At 42.4% G+C, this 8,561-nt stretch overlaps 1 long non-coding RNA gene across 1 annotated transcript; it reads right to left on the reverse strand.

The window, feature by feature from the left end:
* Window positions 1–741: 741 nt before the first annotated feature.
* LOC126529485 (uncharacterized) lies at window positions 742–8,355 on the reverse strand. Its single transcript, XR_007599230.2, has 2 exons — window positions 8,178–8,355; window positions 742–1,467 (listed from the first exon to the last, which is right to left on the reverse strand). It is a non-coding gene; the product is annotated as an uncharacterized lncRNA (long non-coding RNA).
* Window positions 8,356–8,561: the final 206 nt, after the last annotated feature.

Raw genomic sequence — 8,561 nt, forward strand, 5'->3', positions numbered from 1 at the left:
GGAGTAGCAGAGTGATGTTGCGTACGAAAAGACATGCCAAGAAAAAGGGCACTGGTTCCACACAAAGTTGATAATTAGTTTCGGTTTGGCAGCTGCTGCCAGAAAAATGTTAGTTTTCTAATTCCTACCATGTGTTTATGCTCACATCGTGATCTGCCCGAATGGTTGCATCCAAGCAGATGCAGTGAGGGTAATTTCGCACTAGCAGTTCCAACTGCCACACAATTCAGGGAAATTGCCGATGTGGTTGTCCCACCTTCAGGTGAAGTGTACTTGGCACGTCGACCTGTGACCGACAGGCTGCGAGTCAGGCACAACCGGCTGCCTCAGCCATGCTGCAGACCTTGACCATTCAACTACAAATCCTTAACCCGGCCAGCAGCTTTCAAGTGATTTCATTCAAATGAACTTTTTTACGGTTTCTTCAAAGGGAAACTTTAATGTATTTTACACTGCTTGTCTCTTTATGCGTAGCTAAATTGGTCCATCGCTTTTTGACTGTGCAATTGGTTATTTTGCCGAGGTACCTTTTTAAACGGCCGTGCTTTATTTTTTTAATTTATTCACTAATTTGCGTCAGCCTTTGTAACAAACAGGGAGGTTCTAACTCAAGATATTGCTTCCTACAGTAGCTGGAATTCAGCTGTCTCTGTTATACGCAAACAAAATTCATTCAAATTGATTAATCAGTTTTCTAATGAGAGCATTCCACATGTATTCAAACAGAAAGATCAAACTTGGTCAATAGATAAAGCTTCCTTTTAATAATAAACCACTTAGCAGCACGGACAGTTTCAGTTAATAGAAACGTATGCTTAGGATCGTCATCATAAAATTTCTTATATGCTATTACGCTAGCTCTTTTTCAAGTGACAAGAGGAGTCCAGAAATATTTTTATATAGTTATTTTGTACAATATTGCTATGCACAAACCTTTACATGTGTACTTCATTATGTCTAGTTTAAGCTTTAAATACCGAATCTGTAATCTTTTGTTCAGCATAGTATATGGTATCCCCTTTTGTATAGACAGTTTTCTGAGAGAAAACGAAATGCTGTACAAGGCTGTTTTACTTTCCGAAAATGAAAGCAAAGTCATTTTTCTGTTGCACCTACATGTCGTTGCATCTTCAGTAAAACGTTATAGGGCAACTTATTTGTACCAATGTGTTAATTGTGAATTAAGGTTATATGCCGTAACTTAGAATGAATGTAGATATAGGACACGTAACGTATCAGGCACTTATTGTATCTGAAATTTTTATACATCTTAGTCACCGCTAATGCACCAGTTATAACAGTCAAACAACCTTGAAAATCCATGTCCTTTGCAGCCTGGCGTCCTGATTTTGTAACATAAGGCTTGATTCCTTCTTTGAAGCCAAATTTCTTGAGCACCTTTCACACCCCTCGGACATCCGCCGGGTGGTTCATTGCAGTCATTTGTTGCAAGTATGAGCGTCGAGTCTGCGAAGGAGTTGGAGAAAAATATTATATTGGAAAATTCATAACTTCATGTTATAAACTTGATATTGTATGAACGCGTATAAATAAAAGCCTTCGCAGTTGTAACTTGAGCTCACTGACAAGTTTATCACTGCACTTTCAACAATAACTAGAACGGCTGGGCAGGTAAGACTTCCGTTGGTGGCTTTCTAACGCGAAATTATTATTAACCCAGAAGCTATTGAAGAACCAACAGTGCAAAGGTATTTTGTAATAGCATGAAGATTCGACAATGAAGCAAATAACAATAATAAGGTGAAAATGTGTTCTTTGTGCATGTTCAAATGGGTAAGGTGAATTGGCATAAGTTCTCAATGTGCATTCCATCTAAGGAAACACCTAGAAACATATGCCCGTTGACAATATTGAGCAATATGTTTTTATTTATTTATTTATTTATTTATTTATTTAGTTAGTTATTTATTTATTTACTTATTTATTTATTTAACGTGTCCTTACGGTGATTGGCTTTAGAGAGTCGAATGTATGAAGTGGAACAAAAAATGGAACAAGGTCAATAAGCACGCTACAGTAAGTAAACTACAGTACGCTTTATATTTATGCAATGTTATCTAAGAGTTTCTGAATAGATAAAGGTCCTTGATAGCGGCTATTTGTACGGAGCGGCAGTTCCGCTCCTCGGAAGTCCAGAGTAGGAATGACTGTGGAAAAGCATTAGTTTTGCAGAACTGTGTACACACTTTATGAAGGTATGTAGTAGAGTTACAAGGAAATATGGGAGCAAGATTAGCTTATTTGGTAGTTTCGGATCGTGAAATAATGCGTGAAAAATGCTTAAACGAAGTTTCTTGAAAAGGGGTGCTACAGAAAGCAAGTCAATGTGTTTTCATTCTTCTTTTTGACATGTCATCTATGCTAGCTGTTGTATTTTTAATACCGAGGATGAAGGGAACAGAATAATTTTGGATCATTTCTAATGAGGAGATTAAATTGATGATATCGGTCCCGTGCTGAAGTGGCGTATTCAAATTTTGAGCGAACCAGTATTTTCTGTATCACAAGTTTCAAGTAGCAAGACGCTCATGAAGCATTACGACGAAAGAATCCTAGTATCCTCTCGGCACTGTTACCTAAATTAGAAAAGTTCGTTACAATGTGATGCCGAGGTATTTATAGAAATAAATGTTCTCTAGTGGGCTGTTATTTAGGATGTAAGTGGGCACCATGACCGATATCCTTCATACGGGGATATGGTGCACTTGTTATTATTGAGATCCATGCACCATGCATTGCACCAGTTATTATAAGCGTTAGATCCGACTGAAGGGTTTTTATGTCTTCAGCGGAGATTACGATATTGCATCCAATAACATTGCCGCTTTTCAAGAATGTAATCCTTTGTTTCCTCTCTATATCGTGTACACCATGATTGTGGAATCCGAAGAAAATCAACGTCAAAGAACGGCTTTCAGACCGTGTGCAAAAGCTGCTAAATGTACAGGAAATAAGATGTCACCGAGATTTCTTCATCGGAGAAGGACAGTGCTATAGTCATACCTCAGTGGTACGATGAGAGAATCGTTCAGATGGAGTCCACCACACAGAGAGCTCAAAGCAGGTCGATGTCAACCATTACGACCAGAAAATAGGCAAGAAGTGTATTCCTGTGCGCAAACCTAGCTTAGGCATGGGGCCGTATAACGTAAAACTACTGCTTCATGACTTTGTTCCAATCTCCTGACATAAAATTTACATCAGGAGATTGACGTAAAACGGCTGACGAAAGCATCGGCCGGGGACTCGCAGCGTTGAACGGGCGAGTCAAACGCTGTTCTTGTTCATAGCACGTCACTTTTGTTTGCTCTGAAACGGAACAGAATTTCCTGCCTTGGCAGGCATTTGTTATCTAATTGCCTCACTAGAGGCGCAGGGCACTGCGTCACATTGGTGGGGCCGATCTAGCGCAGTGAAAGTGTACAACCGGATGAAGAGGGCATTGCCGGCGTCGGTGATTGGTTCGCTTTCCCTTGCTTAGATTTCGATGTCTGGTACTAATGCGCGGCGGCGTTCAACGTAGTATAAAATGACACTAAAAAATGATCACCGAACAAAAGTTGCCAGAGAGATGTCGTGTACGTGCCAAAAGACTGCACAGCGTTACCTGCCAAGCAATATTTCTTACCGCGACAGCAACTATATAGACACTCCGGGCGCATTTCCACCGTCGGCGTTGGCGTCGCCGTCATGCTCAGTATGTAGTCCAAGCATGATACAATCGTGGCCCTGCGCCGTATACGCGTCCGCACGTCGAGTTTCATCCTAGACGCCAGCGCTCGTTTCTCCTCTGGCGGAACGATTTCGCCTCCCACGGGTGTAGGTTTTCGCTCATTTCCTTCAAGGTTGCACTAGCGCTAAGCTCGCGCTGCACGCGAAACATATCGAATTTGCGATGTCGCCTCTTCGGAAGATTTGTAATTGCTGTTGTGCTGTTAACTGCAACAACCGCAACGTAAACACGGAAGCACTTACGCTACCAGTGGAATTCTACCGATTCCCAAATAAATGGTACGAAAAAGGTTGGCGACAGACATGGATTACCGCAGATTGCCGAAAAAAGTAAGTAAACGTCTTTTGTTGCATGCGCTAGCAGAGGTCGCTGTCCAACGGCGGCTGTGAAAGGCGCGGCCGAGCTCGGCAGCGCGATGCAGCAATTGCTGATAGCTTCATCTGAACGGTGTTCTCGGCGCTTAGTTAACGTTCCAGCGAGAGGCAGCAAAAATGGCCATTCTCTCGCTGGAAATGCCGCTTTTCCTAACGCCTGCGTTTTGACAGTGAATGTCCGCGGTCATCGAGTGTGACCTGTAGATGTTTGCCTTCGAGCGCGTGTCACCATGTTTGTTTATTTTGTTAGTAAGCCAATGTTCAGAAGTTAATACGGCAGATACAGCTACTATACAGCGATGCCACAACAATTTGCTCTCGCAATGCATGCTTCGTGTTTCGGGCGAAACTACGATATCTTTATTATATGCAAATGATGCCATTCTTCATGGCAGCTACGAGCAGCCATTGCCACAGCGAGTCCCTCTCAGCCATCATTTATTTATGAAGGCGGTGCTCTCCGGCTATTAAATGAACAGTTTTATTCGGCCTAATAATGCATTTTTAAAGCGCACACGTCACCTTGACGTGGTGAGTTTTCGCGGATTTGTTACATTCCGCGACAGACATGTGCAGATCACTCAGCCCGAAGACGTTCCTTCAATAGCGGAGGGCTGATGGTGAAAAAAGGCGCAGAATCGGAAATAATTATGCCTCTTTTGTTCGGTCTAACCATGCATAATCATAATTTATACGTCATATCAGATTAAGAGTTTTCGCGGTTTTGTTGATGTCGTCTGACATACAAGCGAAGTGGGGGTGGCCCGAAGTAATTTTGGCCGATCGGGGAATGCTGACTGCAGAAATGAAATAGAAAAGTTCGGAATAGCTCTGTGTTGTAGCACCCGAGGTCTATAACTGCAGTGTAGGAAGATTAGATTTATTGGGCCGACTATCTTTCTTACATGTAAACAACTTCAAATACATCCTTTTAAATTCTTAGACTTCTTAGTAGACGAGCGCAGAATTCCGCATCATCATCAACCGAAATTATGGACACTTACTACTTAAAACTTGCCCCAATTATATGGGAGAGGCTCTAGTCTGAAATATGAGTCTAACGTGAGCATGCGAATTCGCTACTTTCATCCCATCAACTAAACCTCCGCCATCCTTCACGCTCATTCTGTAGTTGTATTGAACCTCTATTAGTTTTCTCTGCGCATTACATAATTTATAATTCTCGAACTACATAAATTTCTTCACCTTATACTTAAGTATAATGTAACTGCAAGCTATTTCTGTGCCGCGGTGCAAAAGAGTTCGAGATGCGAATACAGCCTGCAGATGTCTAGCAGCAGGTGCTATTGGGCCCATGAAGGTAGAGTGGATAATCTAAGCGCAGACGCCAGACAGTGGAGTCAGCAGAAGCGGGGTATGAAATAGCATCGCACGTACCTGGTTCTGTCGGGCACCGAAGAAATTTATTTATTTATTTATTTATTTATTTATTTATTTATTTATTTATTTATTTATTTATTTATTTATTTATTCCTCAAATGCCCCTGGAGAGGGGTTTTACATGAGGGGTGGGCTGCTTCAAAGAAAAATGTGTTCGATGGCAGTCCTGAGCGCAGTCGCACTGGAGTCGTCCGCCGCTTCTTCAGGCAGATCATTCCAGTCTCTCGCTGTACGTGGAAAAAACGAATGAAAATGGGATGATGTGCGCGCAAGCGGGGGGTACACTGACTTTGAGTGATTGGTCCGGGAAGAATGGCGGTGAGCTGACGATATGACGCTGTTACCAATCGGGGCATGATAAAACTTGTGACATAGAATGAGCCTGGACACCTGACGTCTCGCTTCTAGTCTAGGAAGATTCGCATTAGGCTTTAGCGCTGTGACACTTGTATATGAAGAATAGTCATGGAAGATAAATCGGGCTGCGCGGTTATGGACAGATTCAAGCATGTTAGAAAGTAAAGTATGATGAGGATCCCAAATTGAGCATGCGTATTCAAGTTTGGGCCTTACCACAGATTTGTAAACAAGAGTTTTTACTGGAGGAGGGGCAAATTTCAGATGTCGCCGGAGAAAGCCTAAGGTGCGGTTAGCCTCGCTAGTTATTTTAGCGATGTGAGAGGACCATGAAAGATCCTGCGTTAAGATAAGCCCCAAGTATTTATAACAGGTCACAGATAGGTCAAATAGGTCATGGGCAACCAAATCTCTCCCAAAACTGCGCCCTCAGTTGTACTGAAAGCGACGGTTTATCGAATTGCTTCGAGTGTCCACGCGAAGTTAGTCGGTGTTCCTAGCGTCCACAAATGTAGAAGAAACCTTTTAATTGAAAATGAAGTTCAACAGACAGGCTTGGCACTGCTTTCATCACATTTAGGGCGTACTAGATTAGCCGAAAAGCGTAACTTTCTTTCGCACTAACTATACTCTGTTAAAACACAAATGGTTACATAAACTTTCGCAGCTGTGCTTAAATCTGAACGATTGATACATCAAAGAGAGCGAATCTGTAAAAGCGAGTTTTCAAATCCTTATAAAATGCCAGCAGTCTGTTTGCTGGCCGTCGTTCATACAGCCACTTCGTTGCTTCTAAGCAGGCTGCGTTGCTGGACCATGTTGCCTGCTTCTGCCGTCGCAGACGTGCAAACTACTAGCTGACCTTCAATGTGGAACCGATGAACCGTGACGTGATCAAATAAAATTACCCATTTAGTGCCTACAAAAACTGCGCGAACAAGTTATCTTGCCCAGTGGGGTATACACAGGGTAACCTTTATTTAAAAATTCTTTATGATCACGTTCCAACCGAAACATCTCGCACTCCGACGCAGGATGCATTCTTAACTGTTTTAACATTTCATATGGAGGATCCCCTCAAGTGCCAGTCTTTACCGAAGCTCTTCACTACACGCCTTTCGCCGCCCGGAAACGTTCGCAGAACTTCTTTTAGCAGATTCGATGTAGAAACGTTAAGTGACCGCATACATGCACAATATCGTCTTTGCCCGAAATAAAGTACGCACAAAAGTCTAAAAGGCTTAATAACCTCTGCCTAACAAGGTCACTTACCGTGGGTGTATACGAGTCAAAACAGGGTGCCCAAAACTATTTCTTTAATAAGAGGCACGAGCGATGCGTCGTTTCATTCATTCAATATTAGTGTGGCATAAGAGGTATTTTTACCGTGCGCTGCACCATGCATTAGCAAAAGACGTCACATCACTCATCCCCGTGCAATATTTCCAAACTCGCAGAACTCAAGAATAGGCAGCAATTTCGCGGTGCAGTGTGCTGCCTACTTATGTCACCCCTTTCTTAAACTTGTGCTTTCTCTAGCCAGTTATTGGCATTAGCGAACACGGGTGATCACACAGACGTTCGAGGGGTATTTCTGAGGGTCGTTATTTCTAAGTGCATTGTTACTTGTGCTACTTCAAAATGATATTTCGTTTCTCAAAGATTGACAGCTTAGTTCATGGGGGGTCTCGTTATTCTTTATTTCTTGCTTCTTTTCCTCTTCGTGTTTCTCGGTGCATATATTTCGGTCGCCACAAAAACTCGTCAAATATAGATAGTGCTGCGTCGTGTTACTTAAACTGCTGTGTCACCTTTGCACCGCTTCATTGCAATGATAAGACACCGACAAGCTCATATGTGCACACCACTGTGTCAGAGCATCATGGATGTGGATTTGCGCAACCTCGTGATATATAATCTGAAAGTTGTACGTTTAAAAGAAATATATAATCGTACCAACGCGAAGACTGTGATTCAGGCATAACTATGTTCCACGCAGCTGGTTTTTTCTTCAGCAATTTAGCAGCAAGCGAACAAAGTGTTGGGCAATGCCAACTTTCGTGGCATGAGACGCCTATGCGTAAAACAGCAGCATCATTGGCAACTAAAATACACTGAGGAGAATCATGAAAAACCGCAGCGCAGAAATGCATAGACTGACACAAAAAGAGAAGAGACAACAGATGAGCGTTAACAGCCGATAAATTAGATTTGCCGTGATGCCGAACCAGCAAGCCCAAACATCCACAATTATGAAGTTTTATATGTAAAAGTCGACGTCAATTTCTTACCAGTTGCAACAATAATAACGACTGCGAGGATTAGTGCCTTCATTGCTGGTTTGCCAGAGCTGCAAGAAAACTAAGCCTTGCCTCGTAAAAGCGAAATAGTTCGCTCCCGTACAAAATTGTGCTTAAACCAAACACAGGTGAACACCTTCTGACTTGGAGCCTGCACAATGAAACAATATATTCAGAGATTAAGTTCGCCTACGGAGGTGTTTTGCAGCACTGCTTTAATTGAAAAACCGTTTTCGAAAAAAGCAGCATATTCACGTCAGTGTGGCGGATTGATGGAGCAGGATTGTGTTGAAACACAAAAGGTATTCGGTAAATAAAAGTGTGCCAGGCGACAAAAGTATTTTTTTTTCTTCCTAGTTTTCTTGGGACAGTGCT

The sequence above is a fragment of the Dermacentor andersoni genome, chromosome 8, assembly GCF_023375885.2.
Source record: "Dermacentor andersoni chromosome 8, qqDerAnde1_hic_scaffold, whole genome shotgun sequence".
In the NCBI taxonomy this organism is placed as follows: Eukaryota; Metazoa; Arthropoda; class Arachnida; order Ixodida; family Ixodidae; genus Dermacentor; species Dermacentor andersoni.